Raw genomic sequence first — 12,636 nt, 5'->3', positions numbered from 1 at the left:
GAACAAGTCCTGAGGAATTCTGAAGAGGGGAAGGTGGTGGGTAAGAGACATTCTGAAATGTATTTGACTTTATATAGACAGACAAGAGGATTTCTTTCCCTCTTGCTGTTCACCCAAATCTTTGAGAAAAGCGGGTTCAAGTGATTGTAGGGGAAGGAAGGAACCTGGGGCTATTTCATCAATTGCCATTATCCAACAATGGAATGACAAACTTTAATAGAAAAACATACACCCAGGAAGTTAATTGGGGTGAGCATGAGGGAGATAAATACTGCATTATTATTATTATTATTATTATTATTATTATTATTATTATTATTTCCTGCCTTTTCCCCAATACTGGGATTCAAGGCAGCTTTACAAATTAAAACATGTACAGTTAAAACAGAGATATACAAAAATTAAAAAATAATTAAACATGCTACAATATTAAAACATTTAAAAACATTTAAAATACAAATATATATTTTTTAAAACCCAATATATAAACAACATATAAACAGAGGTCCCAACTACCCCTTAAAGCTTTTAGCCTGCCCCTGGAAACACACCAGGGAGGGAACCAGTCTAGCTTCCCTGCGAAGGGAGTTCCAGAGTCCTGGAGCAGCCACCGAAAAGGCCCTCTCCCATATTCCCATGAGGTGTGCCTGTGATGGTGGTGGAACTGAGAGAAGGGCCTCTCCTGAACATCTCAGAGGACGGACAGGCTCATAAGGGAGAATACGGTCTTTCAGATAACCTGGACCCAAGCCTTATAGGGCTTTATAGGTCATAACCAGCACATTGAATTTTGCCTGGAAACAGGCTGGAAGCCAGTGGAGCTGTTTTAACAAGGGAGTTGTATGCTTCCTATAACCAGCCCCGGTCAACAATCTGACTGCAGCTCTTTGAACCAGCTGAAGTTTCCAAACACTCTTCAAAGGCAGCCCCACGTAGAGTGCATTACAGTAATCCAAACAGGATGTAACTAAGGCATGTGGCACTGTGGCCAGGTCAGACATCTCTAGGAACGGGTGCAGCTGGCGCATTAGCTTTAACTGTGCAAATGCACTCCTGGCCACCGCCAAAACCTAGGCATCCAGGCTCAGGGCTGAATCCAGGAGAACACCCAAGCTGCAAACCTGTGTCTTCAGGGGAGAGTGTAACCCCATCCAGCACAAGCTGCATCCCTATTCCCTAAGCTGCCTTTCAGCTGACAAGGAGCACCTCTGACTTATCTGGATTAAGCTTCAGTTTGTTTGTCCTCATCCAGTCTATTTTTGCCGACAGACACTGGTTTAGCACCACAACAGCTTCCTTGGAATTGGGTGGAAAGGAGAAGTAGAGTTGGGTGTCATCAGCATAGTGGTGACACTGCACCCCAAAACTCTGGACAGCCTTTCCCAACGGTTTCATGTATATGTTAAATGGCATGGGGGACAAAATGGAAACCTGAAGGACTCCATAGGCCAATGAGTCAAACAACAGGCCCCCTGCACCACCTTCTGGGTCCATCCCTCCAGGAAGGAATGGGGCCACTGTAAAACAGTGCCTCCAAGTCCCATCCCAGTGAGGTGGCCCAGAAGGATACCATGATCAATGGTATCGAACACCGTTGAGAGGTCCAGCAGAACCAGCAGGGACACACTCCCCATGTCCAGTTCCTGGCATAAGTCATCAACCAAGGTGACCAAAGCTGTTTCTGTCCCATAACCAGGTCTGAAGCCAGATTGAAGTGGATCTAGATAATCTGTCTCATCCAGGAATCCCTGGAGTTGGGAGGCCACCATACGCTCCGATACCTTGCCCAGAAATGGAATATTGGAGAATGGCCGGTAATTGTCTAATACATTGGGGTTCAAGGAGAGCTTTTTCAACATGATTCGTATTACCTCCTCCTTCAGGCACGGTGGAACCTTGCCTTTGCGGAGGAGTGCATTAACCACTCCACTTACCCACTTGGCCAGTCCCCCTCTGGCTGCTTTTATGAGCCAGGAATGGCAACGATCTAGCATACATGTGGTGGATCTTACCTCTATAAGGATCCTGTCCTCAGGCTGTACAAATTGAAAAGTATCTAATAACACTGGTCAAGCAGGTGCCAAAGTTACATCCACTGTGTCTGTATCAACTATAGCGTCCAAGTTAGAGTGCATTTAAGTGATTTTGTCTGCCAAGTGCTGGGCAAATTGTTCACAGTGCCAACAGGTCAGAATTCTCCCCTTGCAGGCCAGTATGTAAAAGACCCATCACCACCTGAAACAGCTCCGCTGAGTGGCTCTTTGCAGATGCAATAGTGGCAGAGAAAATTAGGGATTTTTTGCTGCCTGTATTGCCACGGAGTAGGCCTTCAAATAGCCTCTAGCCCATGCTTGATTGGATTCACTCCACGTTTTTAGGCAATGTCGCTCTAGAAAATCCCCAAGAGCCATCAGGAAACCATTCGGTTACTTCAGCCTCCTGGGATGGACCAGCTTAATTGGTCCTCCACCTCTGTAGAGGTTCTGAGTAACAGCAAGTCGAAACCCTGCCTCATCTGACCATGACAACAGAAGTGTACAAAGTTCATCCACTCTCAGATTGCTATCACTCCATCCAACACAGAAAACAAGGTCCAGAGGGTGCCCAGCAGCATGGGTGGGGCCAGATACCATTTGGGACAAACCCATGGTTGTTACGGCAGACATGAAGTCCTGAGCCTCTCCTGACAGGGCAGCCTCAGCATGGATGTTGAAATCCCCCAGCACAACAATCCAGTGGGGATACCACCAGCACCAGCCCTGAGACTATCCTTGCCAGCTCAGGAAGGGAGACTGTTGAGCAGTGGGGGGGATGGTACATCAACAGAAGTAATAAGTCCCATTATGTTCAATTTGATTTACTTCCAAGGAAGAGGTCCTGGGATTCTATCCCAAGTTGCTTTTCTGGAGAGGTTGCAGCCTGATTTGCTGTTTTTACTCAGAAATAAGTCCTGAGTTGCGAACATGGTAACTGCAGGCTTAATAAACTGCCCCACACTGTTCTGCTCCCTTTCAGCCAAATCCTAGCCATTTTGCTCTTTCTCCAAGCAGCTCAGGACAGCAATAGGGTTCATCTTTACTCAATTTTACCCTCACAACAAGCCAGGGAAGGACAGGCTAAAAGATAGTGATGGGCCCAAGGTCACTGTGACAATACACGTCTGTACATACTGAGTTTGTTTGTAACTGTGTATTCTTGTTATAAATCTATGGTTCGGTAAGTATCTCCAGGGAGCTGATTGGCTAAGAGAGTGAGAGAAGGGGGGATGAAGGACAGGTGTGCTATATAAAACAGGTGCTGTGTCTGTGGGAGGAAGACAAGGATGCAATAAAATGAGATGAGGGAGGGATTTTTTGAGATTGGGTTTAGATCAGAGTTAGGATTTTACGTTTGAGAACAAAGAGAGAGGTCTGTGGTGATTGTGCAAGGATTGATTGAGAGACTGATTTTGGAGTATTGTGGATGAAAGAACCTATATGGAAAGAGCAATTTAAGAGTTAATTAAATCAACTTATTATTTTAATTAATTAAGCTTTCTTTGGATATAAAATCCTACACCTCCTGTTCTTGGCTAAGTAAGAGGGAGGTCATAAAAGGAATAGTACAAGGTCATAAAGTAAGGTCTGTGCGTCCTCGCAGAGAGAGCACCGAGTAAAGGGTTGGGCCTTAGCCTTAAAGGCCTTAGTGGCAGTGTAATCCAGTGTCACGCCATGGTCACTCAGTGAGCTTCATGGCAGATTGTGGATTTGAACCTAGGTATCCCCATTCCAATTTGACATTTAAACACTACACAATGTTGACTCTCAATTTCCCCCCTAAAAAGCATGGCTGTTCCCCACCTCAGGACCAGGGACGTGTCTAGGAATTGAACCCAAGACCACTCTCACCCAAAGCAAGAACCTACTCCAGGCTTCCCAAATTTGGTGCCCTCCAGATGTTTCAAAGTTCAACTCCCATCAGCTGTAGCTATCATGACCAATGGTCAGAAACGCTGAAATGTGTGCCCTCCAGATGTCTGTCAGCATTCCTCACCCTTGAACAGGCTGGTTGCAGCTAGGGAGGTCGTGGGCTCTCCTAGACTAGAGGCCTTCAAGAGGCAGCTGGACAGCCATCTGTCAGGGATGCTTTAAGGTGGATTCCTGCATTGAGCAGGGGGTTGGACTCGATGGCCTTATAGGCACCTTCCAACTCTGCTATTCTATGATTTTATGTTTTATAATGTGTGATTTTTCATATTGCATGGACTCTAGCTTCAGTGGTGGGCACTTGGTACATGCTCAGAAGTACATGCTCACAACTTAGCCCTAGTAGTGAAAATGGATTTCTTAGCTGAATCCTGGTGAAATTTTCTTGCCACAAATTAATTTATGGGGAGACGTTAGCAATGAGAACTTGCACATAACAATGAAGAGGTAGAGGAGAGTTGCAAAAAACAAAATATCTGATTTTATGAAGCGTTGCTAGAAGTTGGATAAAGGAGGAGGGATTGTTGTGTGGAGGGGAACAGAATATCTGGTTGTAGTTTTCACTGTGGGTCAGTGCTTAATGAAAGGGAATGCTGAGGCTTTAATCTCTCTGTGGGATATATCCATCACTATTAGGTGTGTGGAGAGGAGTAGATTAATTCCTTGGTGTCAAGAGAAAAGCATTCTGCATATGCTCTGAGATACTTTTTATTTCACTGTTATTTTTGCTAATGTTGGTGAAATATTTTAGTTATTCTAAGTGTGTGTGTGTGTGTGAGAGAGAGAACTCATGCAAATTTGCATAATGGGCCTGTGCCCCATTTTACTCTATTATTTTATGTGAACTTTTGGGACAATTCTAAGATCTCTTGAACTGAAGGTTTTTAAATACAAAAAACCCCTGACTAATTGTGAATAAATCTAAAACTTGGAGACTAGCTTTTCCAGACAAAGTGTTTGTCAGGAGTTTAAGCGAAGAGTTTAAGTGATATAGGTTAAAAAATCTGCATCTGAGAAGTTACCCCTAGTTTCTGACAATTTTTGCCATAAAAAAATATTATTTTTTAAGATTCCACTGGACCCCTACTTCTTGAAAAATGTGTCATTCTTCCTTTTGAGGTAATGTTTCTTGGAAAGGTAATTAAAACAGACACATAATTGGCCAAACACCATGTTTTCCCTACCATTGGGATTTTGTACCAGAGCTGTTTTATAATATTTGGCACTTTCATAAAATGGTATAATATATTGGTGTGGGGTGGGTTTAGTGTGGGTGGGACTAGCCTTAAAAATTGAAAAAGAAAAAAGATCAAAACTCACAAAGTGAATCACATATGTTCATTAATTTAGATAAACTCTGAGTTGTTATTAATTCAGTCTGATAGAACTGATATCTGTTTTTAAAATGCATACAATATTGTTGCAATATCTTGGTAGAATCATAGAATAGCAGAGCTGGAAAGGGCCTACAAGGCCATCAAGTCCAACCCCCTGCTCAATGCAGGAATCCACCCTAAAGCATCCCTGATAGATGCTTGTCCAGCTGCCTCTTGAATGCCTCCAGTGTGGGAGAGCCCACAACCTCCCTAGGTAACTGATTCCATTGTCGTACTGCTCTAACAGGAAGTTTTTCCTGATGTCCAGCTATGAATTAAACTTCATAGTTGACTAATAGAAAATAATGGTTGGCTACCCAAGGCCAGCTGCAATTTATGGAGTCCTCAGCCCAATGGAGCTGTTCACCCTCCCTAGTGTGATTAGAATCGGGTGAGGGGTAGAGCGGGATGCACTCGCTGTGTCCATCTCCTCTGTCATGTCCACAGTGCTTGGTTCGGCTGCCCTCCACACGTTGGAGTTTCATGGTTTGTAGTCTACTCTACATGGATAAGCTCCCTATATGATATAAGAGCCTGATTGTGCAGGTCTCTACATCATGTGGTCAGCCTACCCATATAGAGCAGGCCTCCTGCTGCAGTGGAGCTGAGCAACAGGGTGGTGACACAAGGTAGATGGGCCTGTGTCTGTGGTTGCACTTTCCCCTTTAAGTGATTCTAATCATGTGGGGAGAATTCCTCCATAGGGCTATTGTTGTGATACCAATACCTCTGCAGAACCAGCCTGAGCAGACTTTGAAATGGCATATATATTCTAGATTTTCATCAGCAGATTTTTTCCCCTCAGTTAACATGTTCAGAGTCTGTTGCTATGGCAACAGGAAGTTTCCAGCTTGACTCTCCATCACAGATCGGTTTTACACGGCTTGCAATTTGGCGCCTTTGAGCTTTTTTTTTTTTTTTTTTTTACAGGGCTTGCAGTTGTGTTCTTTGAGCTTTTAGGCAGAACACATTTCATGTGGTATTAGAGGGGGAAATGAACATCCGAGGATGGCATTTTGTAGAGTTGCTTTGGAGTATAGAACTGTGCTTTGCACAAGTGCTAAGATAACTGGATAGCTGTTCTCCATATTCACCTTGGGGATTTAGATACACAGTTTCTCATAAGATTAATGATTGCTCTGTACTTTTTGAAGCTTAAAAAAAAAACTTCAGGAAATTGTGAGAAAAAGTGTGAGAAAGCAAAAGAGGAGCAGTAAAGCACAATACTGCAACAGTATAATATATGAAAATCAACTCAGATCAGTTGGAAAATATAATAGCAATGCACATACATCATATATTATTCAGTGATCGAAAGCTTGCTGGTTTAAGACCAGAGTTAAAGCTATCTCCAGGAAGATAAGAAATTGGAAGCTAAGGCTGATTGTGATATCCTGCCTGCACCTATGACATCTTGCCTTCACCTGAGACGCCCACAAGCTACCTGACAGGACTATCCACGCCACTCGCACTCAGGACCACTTCAGTCCCCTCTGTGCTAATGACGTGTGTAAGGGATTGGGGCCTACTGCTGCTGCTCCTGTCTCGCCTTTATTCTTTAGGCCCCACAGCTCAGCACAATCTAATCCTCAGTTTCCCATTCCACTGCCACCATTAATTGATCTCTCCTCAGTCACTTCTACACAAACCACACCTGTTCTTCTTGACAACTTCTTCAACTCAAAGGAGAAACTTCGGGAATACATTTTTAACTATGGTGCTTGGCTGGACAGACAAGCTATTAACAATTCTAAATTTTCAAAATGGTATAGGTTTAATAAATTTGACCTCCAAAGGGCTGTTTACCTGGTAAAGCTTACATCCCCAAAGCTTAGGCAAGCATTTACAGCCCTCCGTTTTCAAACTATGCCTACAGCTGTGACGGATGGCAGATATCAGCGCACCCCTTTGGCCCTTATTCTGTGTATTTGTGGGGCCCCAGAAATTGAGGATCTGCCTCATTATTTGTTCTTCTGTTCTTTATACTCTGAACCAAGAACCAAATTTTTGGAATCTATTCTGTATCAACTACACTTCAATACCACTTCAGAAAAGATTTTCTATTTCCTGTCTGACACTGACTCTAGGGTAAAGCACAAGGTTTCCCTTTTTGCCCTGGCAGCAATGAAAATTCGGGCAAGATTTATTACTGAGATTGCAGTTGACTGTGCTGGAGATGCTGTTATCTAACTACACATTTTATATTCAAATTATGCTTTTAATTGTATTGAATTTTATTCTTTTATTATGTATGATCTGTTTGTGATTATATGTAGTATTTTCATATTGTTGTTTCTTCATAGTGTATCTATTTTGTATGTGAATGGCCTATGGCCTAAGCATTAATAAATTACTACTAGTTATTCTTTAGACTCCACAGCCCAGCAACCTGGCCCTCAGTTTCCCATTCCGCTGCCACCATTAACTGTTCTCTCCTCAGTCACTCCTCCACAGACCATACCAGTTGTTTGAAAGTAATTAGAATTTCTTAACGTAAGTAAGTGTACATCTTCTATCTATATAAATAAAAATGTAAATGTCTATTCGAAACAGACGTTATATCTCTGAAAGTTCTTCACCGATTGCTTTAAAATTTTGACACAACGTTGCATTCGAATACGCGAGCGTTGTTATGTAACTATGTTCTATATGGGGACAAAAGTTTGTCTTAAAATCGAAGAAATAGGCCTCCTAAAAACCAGTCCTGCTGATCATTGTGACATTGCCAACCAGTAGGCCAATCCAGTGCCTCTGCCTCCTCTCCTATTTGCATGTTCTCTCCTATTTGCTCTTATAGGTCATTGTGACATCGCCAACCAGTAGGCCAATCCACTGCCTCTGCCTTTTCTCCTATTTGCATGTTCTCTCACAATTGGCTGAGTGAATATAGATGTCACACCTGTGACAGTTACACGTTCTGAAGAAAGGTAACTGCCAGGAGTTTCCAATAAACTCACCGTAAAAACATCCTTTTTTAAAAACCAAACAGCAGGCCAATCCACTGCTTCTGCCTCCTCTCCTATTTGCATGTTCTCTCACAATTGGCTGAGTGAATATAGATGTCACACCTGTGACAGTTACACGTTCTGAAGAAAGGTAACTGCCAGGAGTTTCCAATAAACTCACCGTAAAAACATCCTTTTTAAAAAACCAAACAGTAGGCCAATCCTCTGCCTCTGCCTCCTCTCCTATTTGCATGTTCTCTCACAAAACTTTGCAATGGCATGCGGCTTGCAGTAAAAAAATTGCTGAGCAACGTCATAGAAGGAACAATCTTGACAGGACCTTTCAAAGGTGAAGATGTCCTCATTCCTCGCATTCCTATGATTCCAACAGATATGCCATTTCAATTTAAGAGATTGCAATTCCCAATTCGATTGGCGTTTGCAATCACCATCAACAAAGCTCAGGGCCAATCTTTAGAATTGTGCGGTTTAGATCTAGACACAGATTGCTTCTCACATGGACAATTATATGTTGCATGTTCTAGAGTCGGCAAACCAGACAATCTCTATATCTACACAGACAATGGAACAACTAAAAATATTGTATATCCACAAGCATTGTGAAATTAAACATATTAGAAACATCCACTTTGTCTTTTCTTCCTTTTCAATTTAACCAGACTGAGCCACAGCAACGTGTGGCAGGGTACAGCTAGTAGAATCATAGAATAGTAGAGTTGGAAGGGGCCTATAAGGCCATCAAGTCCAACCCCCTGCTCAATGCAGGAATCCACCCTAAAGCATCCCTGACAGATGGGTTTCCTCAGTTCAAATGCGTATATTTACAAGCCTCTAAGCGTGTTGGTTTCTGTAAATTCTTTCTTACAAGGTTCCACTATAGAATACCTATTTCTTCTATTCTAAGACACACTTTTTTCCTCATATAAACATGTCTAAAAATGGGGTGCGTCTTAGAATTGCAGGTGTGTCTTAGGGTTTTTTTTCTGTTGGTGGTACTGAAATTAGTGTGCGTCTTACAATCGATGGCGTCTTACAATCGAAGAAATACGGTACTACTGTCTATATACTCAACTATCTTTATTCTCATAAAATCGTCCACTTCTCTCATATAACCCTACACCATCATATAATCATCCACTTTTCTCATCTGTCATGTATTTCTCCCATGTATCTCTGTTCTCACGGAATCATATACACATTCCTTAATCACTCCTTCACTCTCTCTACCCCACTCTTCACAGAATCATAACCCACACACCCTGTCTTCATGTCAGCTCAGACTATATATAGAGCTACATTTCTCCAGCCCCTCGCCCTCTCACACAGCCAATCCAAGCACTCCCCCGCCACTATCCAATCAGCACTCAGGCATTCACACACACACCTTACGTGCCCAACCTGTGAATACAAATCGCAAGTACATTGAGGTCTATTTCCTTCCTTGAACTTTATGCATAATATAAACAATAACTTGACAAATATTTACATTTAATGCATAATAGGCAGCTGAACATCACAACTAATGTGCCCCCATGATTAGTGACAATGTTGTGCGACGTCACAAATTATGCTTGCGTGCAACTTAACTTCCATTTCCCCATACCTTTCCTTGGTCTTTTGTGGCCAATTCAAGATGGGGAGGGTGGAATTCCTGGGACCAGCAAAGATGCCCCACATTGCCTTATGAAGCATCTGAGCTGTACTGTTTTGCTAGAGGAATCCTCCTGTAAGTTGCCCATGCCTGTTTGTTACTTACATCTTTTTAGCTGGCAGGATGGGTTAAGCTGAGATGGAGCTAGAGATGTAAAAATTCTGGAAATTTTGAAGCCACTGGGGGATGGACGGACGGACATTTCCTCTCCCCCATTTTTTTCTGGGGAAAAAACAAATAATTTCAGAAAAATTGAAAAAATGCAATATTGGCACTTTTTACAGATTGAAAGTCACTTTGTTACTTTAGGAACATAAAATGTCATTATGTACAAGTTGGTTTGGCATAAAATTATCACATTTGATATATTAAAAGTACAGTGTATTCAAACAATTATTACAAATTGAATTTACTTTTTAAATTTTTACCTTTTGTGGGGTGACAAATGGAGCTACAAGCTCCTGAACTCTAAGGAACACTTGAACTGCAAGGAACCTCTTTGGTTTTGCCAGTTTATGAGGAGCAGGCAAAAAACAATTTAATCCCCCCCCACCCCGCGAAGAAACCATCAACATTAGTAACAAAGAAAACTATGTCTCCACTAGTCCTCCATAATGTCAAGCAGACATAAAGCACCCATTCCCATAAAAAGAACCAAGAAAAAAAGGCTCAATGTGATCTGACCAGTAAGGAATAAAGTAGAAGTATTATTTCTTATGACTTAGAAACTATGGTTCTATTCATGCGCCCTAATATTGCATTAGCCTTTTTTTCCCAGCTGCATCAGAATACTGACTCCTTTACAGTTTATGTTCAACAGCAATCCCAAAATCCATTTTGCAAGCAGATCTTTGCATTTGTCTCTGCTTAATTTAATATTGGGGCAGAGCTTATGTGTGCATTTATCTCCCCTCCATACTTTTTCCTAACATGCAAGCAGGCAAAGCCTGCATACGGCTTACATTATTATCATGGGTATATGTTTGAATATATTTATCTTTCCACAAGAATTACAGCATTTACTTCCCCCAAAGTTACTGCTATTTAACCTCATTGGCCAATTATTCTCTGTTGGATAGTATCAAGTCATCCCACCTTCTGAAATAGGATGTTGTCAGCAAGATAACCGCTACTGCTAGCTGTGCTCCATGAAAAAGCTAAGATGTCATCTTCTGTTTCTTGGAGCATAACAAGGGATCTATCACAACTCCCCCCCTTGGAATGAAAATCTGGCAAAGTACGTGGATGGAGGAAGATAGATCATACTAGGGTGTGGGAAAAGGAATCCAGTCTACCACTCCCTAATAACAGACACAACATGTGTCTCTTGGCAAGGGACGGGTTGCACCTCACAAGGGCTGAAAAGAATGTGTTTGGCCACAGCATGAAGAACTTGATCAGGAGGGCTTTAAACTGAATCCTATGGGGGCGGGAGACGTAAACTTCAAGGCAACAATGGATGAAGGCCTATGCACCATAACACAGAGAACAGCTCCAATAGTGCCCAAAAATAATGTCCACAACAATGTAGGAACGAAGCCATACTATAAAGTACATGGTCTTCGACGTCTATATACTGATGCCCAGAGTATGGGAAACAAACAGAACGAACATGAACTCTTAATACATGAAGGCAAATATGACTTGATAAGTATAACTGAAACTTGGTGGGATGACTCCCATGACTGGAATATAGCAATTGAGGGATATAACTTGTTCAAAAAGAACGGAAAAAATAGAAAGGGAGGCAGAGTTGCACTATAAGTTAAAAATATTTATCCCTGCACAAAAATACAGGAGGATAAGCCTGGTAGCTCCATTGAGAACATCTGGATTAAAATAAATGGGGCAAGGAATAAAAGGAGCATGATAGTCGGAGTCTAATACCAACCACCCAATCAAGGAGAAGACGATGATGGAACTTTTGAAAAGAAAATTGCTAGTGTTTCAAGGAAGTGTGATGTAGTAGTGATGGGGGACTTCAATTACTCTGATACCTGTTGGGTGACAAATTCTGCCAAAAGTGGCCCTTCCAAGAAATTCCTGACATGTGTGGGTGATAACTTTTTCCTACAGAAAGTGGAGGAAGGAACTAGAGGATCAGCTATCCAGTTTTTTTTTTAGTGTGCCGTTGGACACAAAATGTGCAGTTGAAAATCTGATAATGTGCAGTTGGAAAAAGTGAAAAAATAAGACATGTGGTATGTGTTACGTGTATGTGTTCATTAAAAACTTAACAATAGACAAAGTCAGGGATGGCATGTAACACAAATTGTATAAGAGTAGAATGTGCTCAGTTCTCATAAAGCAAATGCCCAAACCATTTTTTTTTAAAAAAAAACTTTTATTTTTTGGCCAGAACCTCCTGTTCTTCACCTTCAACTTTGGGCAGGTAACGCTTTGTCGCACCCTTGTAAATACCCTTAAAGTACTCCTATTCTCATGCTTTAGGCCTATCTTGTACCCTATGTTCTTTCTTCTGCAGCCAATGCAAAGCAGCTGGTCTGGAGTCCCAGGGGGATTCTACACGTCGTACTGAGAGCGCTTCCATACGCCCCCAGTGCGGCCCCCAAGCGATCATGTAGCTTGCCTGGAGAAGAGACGAGGAAGAGGCGTCCTTGCTGCCGCCGCCACCCACTTACTTCCTCGCCGGTCGGGTCGGACTCCGACCCAGCCGG

At 42.2% G+C, this 12,636-nt stretch overlaps 1 protein-coding gene across 1 annotated transcript in view; it reads left to right on the top strand.

The window, feature by feature from the left end:
• SORBS1 (sorbin and SH3 domain containing 1) overlaps positions 1-12,636 on the top strand; it is a 213,393-nt gene that overhangs the window by 19,974 nt on the left and 180,783 nt on the right. The window lies entirely within an intron of this gene.

Source organism: Elgaria multicarinata, chromosome 8 (genome assembly GCF_023053635.1).
Source record: "Elgaria multicarinata webbii isolate HBS135686 ecotype San Diego chromosome 8, rElgMul1.1.pri, whole genome shotgun sequence".
Taxonomy (NCBI): domain Eukaryota; kingdom Metazoa; phylum Chordata; class Lepidosauria; order Squamata; family Anguidae; genus Elgaria; species Elgaria multicarinata.
Note: the sequence above shows the minus strand (reverse complement) of the source record. Positions and strands in the feature narration are given on the sequence as shown.